Here is an 18,409-nt window from a genome sequence, read left to right on the forward strand (position 1 = left end):
AAGAAAAGAAAGAGAGTGAGTTAGTAAGAATCCCGCCCTGGCCCCTGATCCATAACAGTCATTGCCTGTTACATACATTTCAGAATTCATTCAGGCTATGAAGATAATCTAGGTAGTCGACAGTTTCCCCTGCAGCCCAATGGATTTATGATAGCACTGTCAAGAAAATGAGGCGAAATGACACAGTAGCTGACTTTAGCTGCAAATAATGTGATAGGCCGCACAGTGGTGCAGCAGCAGCTGCTGTCATTGCAGGTAATAGGCTATAAAGAAGCCTGATAGCAATACCTGTCATTTCTTAATGGCTGACTTCACTGAAGAGCTTTTGTGGCCTTTAACATGAAGATAATAGAAGATACAACAAATTTTACAGCTTTTGCGTTGCATCCATAATTTATCACCAGAGGCCCAATGCAGCAACTGTAGCATTAGCATCAGCAGCAGCAAAACAAGGACAACATGCTCCTCTAGAAGTGCTTGGGATGACACACCCTTATTTACTGTCAATTAATGAAAAAAAAAGTGTTCTGAAATTAATTAATTGTCAGACTCTGTGGCTTGGAATTAAATGTGCTAACATGTTTTTGTTGTTTTTGCAGATCATTTTTGTATATTTGTGCAGAAATCCTTAATTACTATGTGTTTGCTTCTTTGGCTTTAGTTCTAATCTTGTTTGTTTTCCACTCTGCTGATGTGCAGGTGACGGCAGGATGTTTCAGTGGAGCTGTGGACGTGCATGTGGGGACATGAAGAAAACATCCTGTTGCCAGAGGAGGTGCCGCTACCAATCTCACAAGTGCGCGAGATCGCTGGGGGTTGTTGGCATAGCACGCTTCTGACAGGTGAGTCCCTGCGCACGTTTGAAACCCACCGCTGCGAGTCGGTGCGAGGCACGGCTTCTATTACAGTTATTAAAGCTAGCAGTGGCTGACGCCTGCTGCTTCATGGATTCTCTGTGCCGTCCTGTGCAGACGTTGAGTGGAGTACTGTACATGTTCCCATCGCACCGTACATGCTGACATGTCCACGACCCGCAAATGAAATATGCCCAAATCCTCGGTGTGTGTCTTGGCCCTCACACAGACGTGTGAGTGTGTGCTTTTAGCCTTGTCGTCCATCTATCTACATCATTCATTAAGAGTTCTCCCAGGGCTAGTGCGGCTACATAAACACAGAGGTTGAGGCCACAGCTGCTCTTTCACCTCAGTGCTGAGAACTTCAAAGTCACCTCTCCTTACTCAGCAGATGAATGCCTCCTTTTCTGCCAGGCTGATATATTGGCTCCAGTTGCTGTCTTCTTACTGTAGTGTTCCTGAGACTGAGGCCCCATCACTAAGCCAGAGCCATGAAACTATTTGTTAGTTTTAACTGTATCTCCAAGACCTGGCTTTGATTCTGAAGGAAGGACATTAATCCTTTTAATACAACACTTTGTGAAGTTTTTTTCCCCATGTTGCTAATGCGTGTATTATTAACCCCATTAAAGGTGTTGTACAATTTAAGTTGAGTGCTAAAAGTGGATAATTTGTTGCTTGGTTGTTTGTTTGAATTAATTCTCAATTTATGATCCTGATGATTAAACAATAGAAGTCACCTCAAGGAACCAGATCCTTAAATGGCCAGGAATACCATCTACACATATTAATGCAAACATTTATGGGCACATAGCGCTCCCGTGTGTTGCAGGTTGCTCTCCTAAAGCCCTGTGATGTCTCTGGTTTGATCTCTGCAGCTCCATTTTGTCATAAGGGAACAGAAATACCCATCTCCAATCAGGCCTTAATGAATAGACTGATGAATGTCGAGCAGAACTGAATTAGATAGATTTAAAGTGTGTGTGTGTCTGGTGTGTGTTATGTGTCTGTGCGTATGCATTGTGGGGAAGTTAGAGGGTCAGTGGAACAGGACACATGTAGAAATTAATTCTCTTCAAGTTCCAAAAAAGTAGAAAAAAATGGCTGAGTCTGTTAAATGAGCTTGAAACAATCTTTTTATCTTCTTCTGTGCTTTTCCTTAGAGATAAAAAAGGAAAAAAGTCAGACTGATAAAGTGTACAGTTTTGTAAAATTTCGAAGAAAGTGAGATTTAAAAAAAGAATTGTTGATCCAAGGAGAAAGAGTAGGAATAATATAAAAAGACATGAAAGACAGAGCAAAAAAGGGGTTGCCGGAGAGTCAGTGGTATGAGAGACAGCTTGCCTGGGCCGGAGCATATTGAGGGCAGCAGGTGGAAGAGTGGCACAGTTAATTAAAACGCCTGTCTTAATGTCTCAGCCCGTCACTCCAGGGAGGAACGGAGGGGAAAGAGAGAGAGAGGACACCGAGTGAGTGAGAGAGAAGGAGAGAGTGTGTGAGGTTTGCCAGACTTCGGCTTTACTGTATCCATCCAACCATCTCGACAGCAAACCAACCTTCCAGCCAACCCACCAGGCCTCATGTCAGACAAGCCCTGACACTTTGCCCTTCAACCCCCCCATTTTATCCTCTGCAGCAGTCCATGTACACAAACATGTCCCAAATCCCACCAGAAGTTTCTGTTTGGTTCTATTTTCGTAGTGCACCAAAGGGCCAGATTCAGTAATCAGACTTAAACCTTGAAAATGCCTTGCTGTAAAAAACAACCAAAAAAAAAACCAAAACCCTATTGTAACTGTCTGGACTCCGCTGCATCTCTGCCGTACCTTCAGACTTCAGCTTTGCAGCATAATCTATCGTCTTTTAATAATTCATGGAAAGCAGGGACTGTGCACTACGTAGCGATGCTGAGGGTAATGGGGTGTTGTGATATTTCTATCACGGCCCGTCTGGAGCACTGAGCAAATCAGAGCAGTAAAGATCGGATGGTCAATGGGTTCAGTGTCACACCGTAACAACCTTGGCTGTCACTGCAAATTCACAAAGACTTTAACACATTCCAATAGAGGCTCTCTGTTGCACACATTTTTGTCAATGTTTGTTTTATATAGATTTGTGGAAATCATAAACTGAGATCATTCTCTTTTGATGTAGACACATACAGGAGATAAAGAAGTAAAAGTGAATGTGAATGCATCGTTGAAAGAATGACATAAGTTTTTGTAAACTTTTAAAAAATATAATAATTTAATGAGGTAAATATGAAAAAGTGCCTTCAACACTCAACACAAAATGTTGGGAGAGATCTTACTGGTCATTACTATTGGTATTATGGGAAAAAAACATTCAACAAAGGCTCAGTCTTCTTAAGAATGAATAATACTTTTAATATATATTATTATTACAATATTATTATTGCCATTATTCCTGCAGTATTTTCTGAGGAATTGTCGCATAGGTGAGTGGATATTCCTTTCTGGCCTGTCTGCAGTCCTGACAGGCATCCTGCTGTTAAAAAATAAATAAATAAAAATGTGTAAGTAAGAAAATAGTCCCTGTTAAACCTACCCTTGTCAGGGTTTTTTTTTTTTCGATGTGTTTTAGCTATCAATTTAGATTTTTTTTTTTTTTTTAACAATCATCTAGGGAAACAAATATGTCTTTTTCTTCTTGTTTTCAAACTTGTATTGTAGAATCCTTTTCTAGTTAGGGTGCTTGTTTTGTAATTTTAATGTTCCAGCCAAAACGTGCCCCTTGAGCCAACCTCCCTCTGTGTGAGTAGGCCTACAGTTATATGTCAGGTTGTTTGACTAATGTTTTATCAGGCTTTTCTTGTATCGTGCACACATTGCTTTGTCCGTAACGAAGCACATGGGGCCTTGCAGTGAGAGAGTGTCGGACTGAGTGACAGGCTGAAGATGGCAGATAATTCAAAGAAACTGAAAGTGTGAAATCTTTAAGGGCCACTTTTTAACACAGCAAAATGCCAGGGTATCTTTCCATCAGCTGCTAGTCTCTCACAAATCACAACATTGTTAATGTTGGCCTGTCTGTCCATCAAGACGGTTTCAGGAGGGATTTATTCCTTTTTGGTGCCTTATCTCTCAGACTGGATCCGATGAACATGACCAATGCACGTGTATACATGGACACTGAATGTCACAAATCCGTCTGTGGAATAATGTCTGCATTTTCCCTCTCTATTTGTGCGGTTGTGGATATTAACAGATTTGATTATATGTCTTATGCTGTATTTGTGTTTATTTTTTTAGGACTTTTAGGACAATTTGGTCACTACTACTGAGTGTTTATTATTAATGCTTTAATTTTACATGAATGTTTTAGTTCTAGTCAGATACAACTTAAGATGTAAGAAGCATTAGAATTAAACTTTGAAAATGAATGTCTCTATAAAAGTAGGTTGTCGTCCACTCAAGTCTGTTCAAACTTGACAAATTAGGATTTTCCCATAAATATAAAGTGGAGGCTCAATGTCCTTCATGAATATACATCCCATTAATAAAATGAAATCTGGGGCACTGGAAAGACCCAAAATTAACCAAAATGTAATTTGGACTATATGGTAATTATTGGTTTGATAATGAGTATGACGATTAAGAAGTTAATAAAAGTAACAAAAGTCATTTTGAGTAAGAAAAGAAATTGATAGAACCAAAGACTCACATAGGAAATGAAAAGATGTGTGTGTACTGTTTCTTTGTGTGTGTGTGTGTGTGTGTGTGTGTGGCAATTTTAACAGAACAATCACTGCTTCAGTCAAAGTTTTATATTTTAGAAAACCCCATGTTGCTAACCTAGCTCAAGTACGCTCTGTCTTGAACTTTATTACGTACTAACTTTTTGTAATTGCTCATAGAAAAACATCATAAGCGGTTGCACATGTGAAATGTGGAGGAACAGGGGAAAAGAGAAGGAAGACAGAAGGGGGAAAAGAGGAGAAAGGGGCAAAAAGTTCCCTGCACAAGTCTCTATCCTCTGTTTGTTTCCACAAAGAAATAATGAGAGAAAATAGACAGTTGAGGGAGGGGGGTGTGTGCACTGAAGGACACAAAGAGAGAGAGAAAGAGAGAAAAAGAAATAAACAAAGAGAAAAAGAATAATAAAAAATAAAAAAGAAAACCCCCTATTTTCCCTCCGTAATGGTCTCAATTCCCTGCCAGAGCTCCCTGTCACAGGGAGGTAGTTCCCAGGCCGACACAACTCAAGCTGTTCAAACATCCATTAGGATGTTTTGTTTCATACTCACTATAAATCCAGCAAGATGAGAGAGAGAGAGAGAGAGAGAGAGAGAGAAAGGGAGGGACAAAAGAAAGAAAGAAAGAAAGAAAGGGAAGTGAGTTTATGAGAACAGATGAAGGAGAGAGGGAGAGGAGTAGAGGAGGAAATTTATCAAGGAACTGGTGTGATAGTTAATGATCCTTGTATGTGGAGAGGGGAGACCACACCAGCTCGTTCTCTTCTGCCAAATACCGATCCCCTAACTTAATTTCCTGCTCAATTGCTGTTCTATAGTGCATAGTACAGTGATACAAACTGGTAATATAGAAAACAGATTGCCTGTGCGGCGGAGTGGATGGAGCTGAGGCTTGTGCTGCTGGAGACCCGTGGTCTCCAGGGGGGTCTTGTCGTGGGTTTCACAAAACCAACAAAGCCCATCTTTTCCCCGCGACTGGCAGCAGCTGGCAGGTAGATCTTCAAGCGCTGGAGGTAGGGAAGTGGATCAGTGGGTGTGGTGTGTGTGTGTGTGCAAATCCTGGCAGTGTGTGTGTGTGTGTAGTAGAGAGTCTGTTCTTTGTAGAGGAGAGTTTCTCAGTCTTCCGTCTTGTGTTTGCTCATGTGCTATGACTCCAATCCACTCAAATGTAGGCCTGTATGGACAGCAACCATCAATCAGTGCACACAGAAAAGTGTGAAAATCTACAGCTACTGTGTTGTTTCCCACTGTCAGACACACACATGGAACCATACACACCTGGAACTGTAGTATTAAAATTTAGTTCTTTTCTTTTTTTTACCCTCCAGTATATTATTCTGTAAAGACGAAGCTCCTTTTTTTGACATCCGCTGACACACAACGGCACATAAAGTACTCTCAAACAGGCACACACACCCACACATGTAATTACCAAGTTCTAATTTCTTAATGAGTGAAATTGCAAAGAAAACAGCAAACATTTTTTTTTATTAAAAATGTATTATATAGTATATATAGAGCATAAATATATATATATATATATTCAGAAAAAAATCTAAATGAGAAAATGTAACTCATTTTAAGCAACAAAATGTATGTAAATGTGCGATATCTGTGTAAAGAAACAATAGTTTCTATTGTAGTCTAGTCAACAGCGGTAAAGAGATAAAATGTTCCGCTTACAAATTAAAAATGATCAACTATAAAAAGCAGGAGGTTACTTGAAAAAAATACCTCATTACTTACTCCTAATACTCCTAATAAAGTAACACTGAGATCCTTCAGTGCACCTCAGAGTGGGCATTTTGCAAAAGTGAAGGGAAAAAGTAAGAAAAAAAAATAGAAAACAGATTTTTTTTTCTTCAATTTTCATAATGCACAGTGAACTGGATGGTTGTTGTTCTTTATTCCAAAGAGACAATGACCTGAATCAAAGTTCTTAGTGAAGTTCTATCCAAAGTCAGTGTTTACAAGGGCCTCCACAATCCCCTGACCAGATCTCATTGAAAATCTGTGGAAAGTACTGTGGACCAAACTCGCTCCAGAGCAACATCACATCTGAGGATGCCGCAAACATTTGCATGAGAAGCTGTAGCTAGAACAAAAAATGTTCTAAGGTTCCTCTTGTTTTGCCCTCTGCTGTATTGATGTGTTTTACTCTATTGCATTGTCTTGAATAGTAGAGTAATTATTGATTACTGTAAACTTGTTAGAAAGAGTGGCACACAGATAACCCATTTTGGCTTGATCCAATTAAACCTCACTGTGTTGTTTTGCAGCTTGGCACAAAGTAGGCCAGTCCTGTCGCGTCTACCTGCAGAACGGATGTTCTTTTTTAAAGTTGTTACTTCACATGCAGAAGGTGTCACTAACCTAGTTGCCACTGGGCTGTTTTTGTTTTTTTTTTTGCACTAATGTTAGCAGTGTGAACCTCCTCTGACCCCTCAAAGTGACAGGGGTTCGTTGTGTAACAAACCTTGGTGTAATGAACTTCCTCCCAGGAGATGTCATTAAGGACGGGAATGTTTGTCTTCCGTTTGCACCAGAATGAATATTCAACTATTATGACTGCACGGCATTCAGATCTGATATGAATATTGGGTTTCAGCATGTACGGAAGAGACGTACAAACTTATTCCAGATGAGTCGGGTTCACTGTCTCTCTGATCGGCCACTGGTTTTCTTCATCATAACTAACCAAAATCAGGTTAGTTTTGGTCAGTGCTCTGTCGTTCTGGTCTTTCAGGTATCAAGATGAATGTATTTTTGTTTTGTTATAGGCCAGCAAAATTTCGTAATAATGCTGCATTGTCACCCGGTAAGGAACCAGATATATGTGGATGGGCTGCAGTTTTCATTGGGCTTCTTATCGCACACTGAAGTCACATGTGATCAACGTGCTTGTCCTTGAAGAATTAACCCTACTGGTCATTTATTTAACTTCTCATGGATTGTCAGACAGGAGGCCCACTAGAGGGAGAATGATGCTGTGGATGTGAAACATGGAAATTAGAGAAGCAAGGGAAAATGTCACAATGATTATTTGAATTCATGTGTTTATTGAAAATGCTTCCAAACCAAAGTTGATCCTCCAGATTCTAAAAATATTCACAAGAAGAGGAAGGGAGAGCTGAGCTGTCCTTGAGTGTGGGAAGAGAAGCAGAGGAGCAGAGGAGGGGAGGTGCTGGATTACCCATTCCCTTCTGAGTGTCATCATCTTAATAGCAAAATATAACAGCAGGAAGTAATGATTTCTGCTCCAAATTATGTGGGATGTTTACACTGCTTGTCGACTGTGCAGTATATATTACTGATCAAAGATAAAAAGCCCTACCAATGAAAAATACAAGTTGCATTAGTACAACACTGGGAAAGAGGAAATGAAGGGTCCCAGCAGACTGATGTATCTTGTAAAGTGATCCCACCTCCCCTTTTGCTGCTCCTAAGGAATTGCTGCCAAGATGGCTGCTCCAGCTCCAGGCCTGCAGGGCTTGACCCTGCACATTGCCAGACACTGCTCTCTAAATCCAAATTTAAAAAACCCAAAAAGAATCTTCGGGTCCAGGAATAATTCTTCATCCTCTTTTCCCTGCCCTCCTCAAACATCTCTTTGTCCCTGTGTCTCTCTTGTCTTGAACTGTATCCCAAATGTGGGATACAGGAAGGACGGGGTTTTCAGCTTTTGAAATTCCTTAGAGTTTAAGAAGGTGAGACTTGGTTTTTTTAGAGCTAAGTGTTAGGGGGCAACTCCCTACAGGTTTACAGCATTGGCAGTCACGGACGGCTCCTTTTTTAAAGTTGTTGAGATTTTTTTTCTCCCCTGAGTCTGGACCTTTTTACCACAGTGGCATGAATCCTATGCTCATTCTCTGCAGAAATAGAGCCATTAACATAGAAGGTCACATTTAATTGCCGGGTATATAGCAAACGTTTTCTTGAGGTCCTGACATCATACAGACTTTTGCTGCACATGAAACAAAACAGGATCACATTATTGTGTATGTACAGTTCAATGAAATTATACTAAGAAACTGTATTTTTACCAAATGACAAGCAATAGATTACAGTTTCAATGAGACTGGCAAACGCTACACTTAACTGAATGTAAGGCCGTGCTGATTCCATTCTTAGGCCAAATGTGTTCAACTTTAACTGCTTGTTTCACATAAACAGCTTATGAGTTTTCAAAGCCCTTTTTTTACTTGACAAGTCCACATAACAAGCGCTGATTTATCGCCTCCAAAAAGTAGAATAACAAGTTTTCTGCCGTTAGCCAATCACTCTGAGGGTTTTATTAGGTTTTTCCACTCCTCTAATAACTATTGCATTATTTGGGGTTTCACAGCACAGTATATACACACTGCTAGGCTGTTCTCTCTGTACCTCATTTTCCAACATTCACATGCAAAACAAATATTTTCCATTCCTGGTCGTCGCATTAAAACCAACATTTCTAAGGGTCCAGGCCGACAAAACCCGTGTTAACAGTGTCTGAGTTTTAGACACAGTGTTTTGCTTTTTTCCTCTTTTCCAGGAAAGAAAAAAAAAAACTTTATTCCTTTGTCTTTCCACGTCCTCACTAATAAATGTGAAAACCTGTCTGTCTATCAGAGAACAGCAGCATCGCAAATGTGCGGCAGAATGTATTTATCAAAACCACATGCAAAGGCAAATGCACATACACTACTGATAAAAGCTCAGTGCAAAATTGATAAATGTCACTACTAAGGAAAAGTATCTCAAATCTAAAACATTAATGGAACAAGGCTGCATTATACACCACTTAAAAAGTTAAATATCAATATTAAATGTCAACCAGCTCTGTGGTTGAGGTGTATTTAATGAGGCAAGTGGGAGAAGAAAAATATTCACCACAACAGGCTTGTGAAAGATCAGTGTGTATTCTCGTCTTTTTTTGTTCTGAAAAAACTGAAACTTGCTGCCCCTGTTGTAGGAAGCACCTTACTTGATGATGAGTAGAAAGAAAGTCTGTTGTAGATAATTTGGTTTAAGATTGACAGTTTTAATTAAAAGTATAGAGGATCTGGCTGAACGCTAGCCACTAGATTACTGTCTTTATTCTCTGAATCTCTTACAGGGAGGATTGTGCATGCCAAGTAGGGTTTATATATACTGTATATATTTGATCTGGTACATTAGGGTCACTTTTTATCATTTTGTTCTTCTCACCGTTCCTCTTGTTACTTTATTTTCCTTGGCATTTACTGTTGTGAAGTCTGACCATTGTATAATAAAAGGGTCTCACAGCTTCACCAACCTGCTCAGGCATAGCAAATTGGGGCCATAGGCCAAAGGAGGTTTGTAGCACATTAGCTGCTTGCACAGTCAGGTCAGACTTAACCGTGTTAGCTGAAGGTATTTGCTCATTTTGGTCATGCAGGTTACATTGTTGGACGTAGACTCAGCGAAACCCTTGTTATCTCTTCTGGACCTGTAGCTGAGAGTAGATCATTTCACAATATATGAGCGTTATCTCCAGAGAATTTACATGAAAATCTGTTCAGGAGGAGGCTGGAAAGTAAACAGAAACAACATTACTACCAGTGGATATTTGGGACAGTATCTGGGTATTGCATGTTCGATAAATACCAACAGGCAATAATGATTTTTATTGCATTATTGTTATACATTTTAATTGAGTGAATTTTAAATGTGGGTAAAATTTCCCAAGCAAAAAAGTGCTAAATTGCCTCACTAAGTTGTAAAAGAATACTGAGATGGTTAATGACAAAACAATTGTTCAACATGCAGTTTTATGCAGTGCATATAAATCTAAATATATTTATATGTGTTTTTTTTTTTCCCAAATATGACAAAAACTCAACAGACGTGCATTACTTTTTTAATTTACAGAGATTTTTTTAAGTAAATATGTGAAACAAACAAAAAACATTTAATTCTGAATTCACTTTGCAGGTGTCAATATTTGTGATTTAAAATACTCAAAATATATTAACAATGTAAATATTTAATATATTATAAATATTAATATTTATAATTTGTAAATTTTAACACCTTCCTCAAGGTGTTGTTGGCATCAGATCATCTAATTCTGGTACTGATTAATCCCTGAGATTATGTCAGTCATATAGCAGCCAAAGAAGTCATTTGTCCAGGGAAAATCACAGTGAAAAAACAGAAAAACGGCTGATGTTACAGGGCTTCTGCCAAACTTACAGTAAAAGATTTACAGCCTTCTACTACAGTGGAGTCCATTGTTTTGAATAGAAGACCCTGACATGTGCTGCAGTGGTTAAGAGTTCAAGCTTTCTGAAGAATGAAAGTATCAATAAGAAGTATTTGTTCTTAGCGCTTTGTTGTTTTCATACTGTTGTTTTCATACTTTGTTGTTTTTCATACAAATTGTAACCCTAACCCTACAGTCAGGGTTAAGATTACAATTTGAAAAGAGGTTCGTTCTTTTTATTCAATGGAAATGGTTATGGTCAGTGAAATGCATTTTGAAGGTTCCATACATTGTTCTTGCTCTTTAAAGAAAAAGGAGGGGAAATGAAGAAATGCAAAAGAAGGAGAGTGCGAGGAAGGATGAACTTTTGGAAAGGAGGAAAGGGATTTGGGGATTGGTAGGGCAGACAGAAGCAGCAGGGAGTACTGTGAGTCCAGCTGGTCCCCGGCTTCCAGGGTCTACTTCAAGGACCTCTCTGTTTTTCCCTCTAACACACACACACACACCACCATCATTGCTCATTGTCTGCTCCCAATCTCTCTGTATCCGCACTCCCCACATCATCTCCACCCACCTTTCTCCCTCTTTGCTTCTGCTGTATCTGTCATTTTCTACCCCCTCTCCATTTTTGATCCACCGGTGATAATGATGAATTTCACTCAGCCATAGAGGAGTTGGCAGAAAAAGTTTGCTCAGCAAAGTTTTGGAAGTAAAAGAGAAGAGGGTGCAGCTTATGATATTAGTGCAAGTTCAACGCGCTACTCCAAAAGACAAAGCCATTTTCCTCATTTTCATCTTTCTGTGTCTTTTGCTTAATAAGCATTTTCAGAAAAAAAAAAACATCTTCTGTGTTTTTAATTCTCTTTCTTTCTTTTTGGATCTACAATTTGCAAAATGTTGAGATCTTCAGGTGCTCCTACGTCACCTGGCTACAGAGTTGGGATTTTTAACTTTCAGTTTACTTAATGTAAAAACAGTTGTTGTTTTAAGTTTTGTAAGGATGCATGTAAATACAATCCCAAGTCAAATTTTAAAATTACAAAAGGGATTTGAATTTAGAAAATTAAAAATGTTATGAAATGTCTCTCAAAATCCTTTGACAACATCATAATGCCAAGCATTGAGCTGTGTTATCTTTTTTGTTGACTGCTTTCCAACTATTTTGGATCCAGTGCAAACATTATGTTTTTAACTAAACTCAATGTAATACCTTCTGAAATGAATGGACCTCTGGAACAGGTTTTGATCTCACTCTGTTTCCTTTTTTAGTTTTCCAAACAAAAAGAATGTTTAAATACAAAAGAAAAATTAAATATTCTGTTCTCACTTTTCCTGTCAAACACCTGCTTTAAAAGTGTAGTGTATTTAATATTATTTCAATTTATTTAAATGTTTACAGTTAAATTAATGCTGAAATGTAATTTAATAACTTACTCTTTTGGTTTATATTAGGTAATGCTATAATGCTGTTACTTTTTAGTAATAACTTATTATTATTGTTATGTACACTCTCTTTTAGCATGTTCTTGTCACAAACTAAAGAACATTTCTAAGATATTTGTTGACATGAGTTTTGAAAATTTACATTTTATTGAAAATTAAAACTCGAATGTGTCCCATACATGTGTAAAAGTGCAAAATTGAATACAGAAGTAAAAAAGTGTTTGTCTGTAGCTAAAAGACATATTATAACAAATGATTTCTCACAGAAAAATAAAGAACATTTTTACATATTAATGTAGGTCATCCTATCCAACCGGCAAAACACGTCTGAGCTGAACTTTATTCCAGTCATGACCGTGGAATACAAGGACAGGCGAGGCCCCCTATTTTATTAATGCTCCAATTATTAATGTTTCCTGCCTGCTGAACTTCATGTTGATTTACTCTCAATGTAGCCAGCAATGAATTGAATAAGGGTGTGTGTGCACAGGCAGATGCACACGTTGTTGTAAGATGTTTACTTACTTACACATAATAAAATGTTCAATTTCAAACCCATACAGTTGCATATTTGTTTTAAGGATGGGGTTTTTCCTGTTAACATGGTTCCCTGTATTTTTGACTTCTGTTTCTGACCTTAAACTAACCTCAAGGTGCCTTTTGGGAAATACATAATAATAATATTAAAGCAATAGTATCGGAATAGTATCAGTATTGGCCGACCCCCAAATCCAAAATATCGGGATTGAATCAGAAGTGAATCCCTAGCTACAACCAGTCACTTATAAATTGCTTTAGCTGTCAGTTTGACAAAATGCACATAATAATTTATAATTATTTTTTGCAACTTGTGAATTGTTTCTTAATTAAAAGTAAGGCTAACAATGAGCAGAGAGGAACCCAGTGTTCTAAAAAAAAAAAAAAAAAAACACCACTGAGTGTTTGCTTGTGTTTTCTTCGTCTGGACTCCACTGTAAACATTTTTTAAACGTCACCATCACCTTTCATTAGCGATAATAAAGCTGTCTGGACAGCCTGTTTGTACAGAGCGCAGTCTAGCACTGTCAGACTCTGCAGCTACGTACTCCATCAGCGACGAATGAGCCTCTGTGTGGCCTGAGGGGGGTGTGACTTAGACTCTGTCTGTCATTAGCCATTGATGTTATTGGCTCATTATCTCCCAATTAGGTTGCTATCAGAGCTAGCTGGCGTTTTCATTACAACGCAGACCTCCGTGATCTAACAAAGACCAATGTCGCTGATTAAAGATGGTTTCAGCAATAACGTGCAGTGTGAGGTCTTTGAACTCTGGGTGATACAGTTAGAGTGGAGGTGATATAACACAATAAAGCTGATTAGAGAGGGCTCGTCTCTTATTGTGCCACTTACTGAGGTTAAGGAAGAGTAATACTGATTAATGCTCCCTTGGTGGAGCATTTGTTAATATTGTAGAGTCAATTAGGAAACAGAATCATCCAGGGTGATGACAACAGAGCTCTCAAAAATATAATGAATGTCCATTTGGATTTCACATTGAGGCTTTCTATTTAAAGTGTGCACACATGTACAGAAACACCAGAGCCATGAGAAACAAAGAGGAAAGTTTGTTTCCAGCAGGGTTTCCTCACTCTCTAAAGATAAATTATTTTTTATTTATTTTTAGTTCTGTTGGTTTGAATCTTAGTCTGTCTATAAAATGAACAAACAATGTACCACGCTCCAAATGTTGCAACAGAGGAAAAAGTTCACAACTCCATTTCTCTTACATATTGTTTTTCTTAGTCTAGAACATATTATATGAATGGCCCAGCAGTCCCTGGCCACCACCGACTCATTCTTCTCTTCACGAGAGATCAAACATTTTAGACAGACTTAGACCACAGGCAGGCAAATCACACACACTCTGTGAGACTCAATGCCATGTTTTTATAATTTTCACTGAGAGAGAAATGTTTTGAATTTGACTTGTACAGTTTAGTGTGAAGTTGGAAACAATGAGGGCCCTTCAACCTTTGGTGGACACTGTCTCTGTTTTTCATCTTGTTGTCTAAACTCTTTAACCTACTATTCGAGTTGTTTCCCAAAATATTCCTTATGTTGCAGGTATTTTCATCTTTACACAAATTTAATCTTCTCTGTTTTGGATTAGCTTGTATTTTAAATAAACTAAAATGTTTCCAAATTGATGTAACTCATGAGCTTAAAAGAAATAACGGTGACCACATTTGTCCTGTGACCATGGAATCACTTCCAGCAGAGCCACACATCTCTCTCATGTCATATTACTTTTTTAATTAATCTACCACAGACTGCTCAGAGTGATGAGACACATTAGAGTTGGTCTACTAAATGCAATCAATTATTTAGCTTTGTTGCTGTAGAATATGGGAGATAATTGACACGTCGGTCTGGTGTTTTGCCTGACTACGAGAGAATCTTGACCTGATATTTTGAGCCTTAATCAAGGGATCATACAAACCTTCACCTTTAGGCTCTGACTTCCAAGCCCAAAATTAATTGAGAGAAAAGAAACAGCATGGTACAGTAATTGGTGGCATTTTTAATATTCTGTGTGTGTGTGTATGTGAGAGAGAGTGTGAATCCGGTGCAGCCTAGCCAGAGTGCTGCATTTCTGCCTATTTACCCGTTAGAAGGGTTAGTTCCCTGATCCGTGAGAACTGTGTAAGTGTCTGGCTGGTGATTAACTCCACATCGCAGCACAACGTCTTCCTCCTCACTGCATAAATGCTCTTTAATTGAGGGAGCTGGCTCCTTAGCAGGGAACCTCTTTCACTCTGTGTCGATTAAAATGTCATTTTATAGCCAAAAAAGAAACACGTTCCCAATCACTGCCCTTGAATTATTGTTCTGTAGCTCCAGGCTTGTATTTTAAAGTCACTGAATAATTGCAATCAGATTATTCTAATCAAGCGCTGGAACAGTAATTACAGGTTGCAGTCATTTAAGCCTCCCTGGAAGTCCCATACACACTGGTGGTGCACATATTAAAAGTTTATGTCACAAGAGATAAATTTAATGAAGAGGATTGTTATCCTTCAGCTACTTTCAGATAGGTTTCACACATGTGTAAAGATGGCATGATGTGAGTGTTAGCCATCCAGGCAGCTGTGCCAGTGGCAGTTATACTGGACATTTGTCATACCCCGCGTCTTGCTCCTTCTGCACCCTCTCCCCACAGCCATTTAAGTCCAGAGCTGTTCTTAGAATTGGACTAGGTGCCTTGCCCTCCCACTCATCTCACCCCAACTGATAACCTCATCTGTGCCCGGGTCTGGATTTCATGTCAAGGCAAACGTTAGGTGACTTAGTGCTTTGCCAAGCTGTCAGAGGCGTGAGAATCACAATCTGGAGGTCTGTGTGACAGTAGAACTTAATCCTATTTACGCACATCTGCATTACTCTACCCAAACAGAAACATAAGTGTGTGTGTGTGTGTGTTTTGTCTGTGTGTACCCGCAGTGTGTTTGTGTTTGTGCCATTCTCAAAACACTGTCTTTGGTGTTGTGTGTATGCATGTGTATGCGAACGTGCATATGCATGTGTATTATATTGTGTTTATGTGAAAGGTGCCATACATGCTCTGAATGTATAATTCAATATGACTAATCATGGTGGTGGCTGCCAGCCCAGCACTGGCTGACAGACTGGGGCCCGCAGCTAATTTGATAAGGTTACAATGCTCATAAGCTGAGATTCAGATTCTGGAGCAGGAGTAGTGAACCGCAGCAGCATAGTACAGGGCACAAAGCTACCGGATATACAGTCCCAATAGAATGGGCTTCTGTCCACACACAGATCTTCCACAACCTTCTCTCTATACAATCATGTTGGCTGTAAAGACATAATGTCTGTTTTTATGACACAAGGTGCTAAATGTGGATTTAAGCCTATTTTGAGGAATTGAAAAAAAAGAAGGGATTTATCAAAATAATACATTAATAATATCTAAATAATGTGAGTTAAATTGCAACTATCACATTTGAATTTGATCACATTGACATACAGCTTTTAAAGCATCATAATGTATTTTACCTGTTATAAAACAGGTTACATTTTATTAGATATGTATTGGCACAAATGGATAATGAAAAGATAATAGTTCTACTATACATTTACTGCAATATAAACATGTTGGGATTGACCTTTTTTTAAATTTAAATCAGGGTTTTTACTGCAGATCAGCCCCCCCAAGTTGTAAACATTGAAGTACTTGTTCCATGTTCCATATGAAGTAAGTTTAGAGTTGCAACCACACAGTTACAAAGGATACACAATACATACATAGATAGATACATTTGAAAATAAAAACTGCTAAGGGTTTTACAAAGTACTTTCTCATTTGATTGCAGTAATGTGATGCAGAATTTGATCTGCTGATATGGGGATTTGAACCCCTTAAAGGACAGGCAACATATGGGTTACATGTAGATCAATGTTGATCACTAGGGCAAATCAAAATATTGGTCTTCTAAGGGTCCTGAGCAAAGCCAGGACAATTATAGCCTTTTTAAATTATAAATTCATCAGCATTTTGGTCTGGATAATGTACAGTATTAGTAAGTCTGTGAACACTGTATTTATGTTTATTAATAAAAAATAATTTGGCATTCTATTAAATATGTATTTACTCTGTATGTAGCCTGTGCATGTGGTGTGTGGTCTGACTTCGAATCATGTTGCTTTGCTTTGCTTTGTAGGATGTCTATTTAAATAAGTCCAGCGTTGGCATCTAATTCACAAATTCACGTGGTTTTCAAACCTTTGCATAAATGCAAATGCATTTGTGAACTAGTAATTTATTTGAACTTCAATTCACTGGCAAAATTAACATCAGTGAACAGTCAAAAACTGTCAAAAGTAATGTATTTTACGGAAAAAAAAAATTGGTAAAACTTGGTTGGTTGAAAATTAATCTTGAGGTTCAAAACAAATATTATGCAATGAGTTATTACGTATTTACAACTTTCCTGGTTATGTGGTTTAAAGATATCAAACTGATTGTCCTCGTATTTGAAATATTGCAAAAACAATCCTACATGACCCTGATCTCTAGTCTGTTAAAGTGCAGCTCTTGCTGGAGATGAGTAACTTTATATTAGATGTTGCATCATCATGTGATCCTCAGTCAAAAGATCTGAACATACAAATCAATCAGCTGCTAAAATCAAATACCGTGGTGGAAGAATGGGCCTGGGAGCGAGGAGCAGAGGGATGTCAGCAAATGGTTAAGATAAAACTGGCAGGTTATTACACCTTTCCACATTTCAAAGTCTAATATAAAATTTCTATTATAAGGACAATTAATTACCCCTGGCAAAATGGCAAATGTGCATCCTTGTCAGGTGAAGTGTACTCTGATGGCCTTTCCTCAAACAGAGAATCTGAAGATTTGATCTCTTCTAATGGTTCTGCAGGAAAGGGTAATTACGGCATGGTCAAAGCTAATTTGCTTTCTGCCAGATGAACTGTTGTATTTTATTGCAAGCTGACATTTTAAAGTAATTATGGCACTGTTGACCCCAGACAATTTCAGATGTAGCGTGGTCTTGGATGATCCTCTCTCTCCCTCTTTTCTCTATCTTTTTTTCTTTCTCCCTCTCCCTCTCTCTCTGAATGGGAGTCAGAGGCGTAACAAGGTAATGACACGGACGGAGAGAGCCATATGGGGCTCCTTCATCCCGCACGCAGCTTCAAACCCTCATATCATCATTACCCACCATGCATTTCACATCGACTTTGCATCCAGATAGAAACATATGCCACCACCATGATGATGAGTGTGTGGGCATGTGTTTTCTTCCGTGTGCGTGCATGTAGGTCAGAGTACATGCATGCGTGTGTGTGTGTGTGGGAGTGTATGTGTGTGTGTGAGAATGACTGTAATGTCTATTGTACTTTCATCCATGGCTTGCATTCATTGCCCATCCCATGGATCCATGTATCGATGAGTGTTTAATTATGTGCCTCAGTGATCATCTCTCTGTTTCTTTACTGCACAGGAATTAAGTAGGCAAAGGTCAGTGTGTGCTCCCTGAAAATTGCCTGCAGAAAATCATATGGCGATGAGAGCAATTATGGATTTTTCTCTCCCCCTCTCGACCCCCATCTCTCTCTCTCCTACTCCTCTTCCTTTCTCCCTCTCTTACTCCCTTCTACTTTTTTCTCTTC

The 18,409-nt window shown here is 38.7% G+C and overlaps 1 protein-coding gene across 2 annotated transcripts in view; it reads left to right on the forward strand.

The window, feature by feature from the left end:
- Positions 1-18,409, forward strand: part of LOC112486470 (ultraviolet-B receptor UVR8-like) — a 165,997-nt gene that overhangs the window by 127,053 nt on the left and 20,535 nt on the right. Inside the window, exon 6 of one of the 2 annotated variants that reach the window (XR_003048914.1) lies at positions 700-842. The gene's annotated coding sequence lies outside the window, so the exon portion shown is untranslated. Of the gene's footprint in view, positions 1-699; positions 5,205-18,409 lie in introns of those variants that run through there. The other variant, XR_003048915.1, reaches the window with a different exon arrangement.

Source organism: Cynoglossus semilaevis, chromosome Z (assembly GCF_000523025.1).
Source record: "Cynoglossus semilaevis isolate Cse_v1.0 chromosome Z, Cse_v1.0, whole genome shotgun sequence".
Taxonomy (NCBI): domain Eukaryota; kingdom Metazoa; phylum Chordata; class Actinopteri; order Pleuronectiformes; family Cynoglossidae; genus Cynoglossus; species Cynoglossus semilaevis.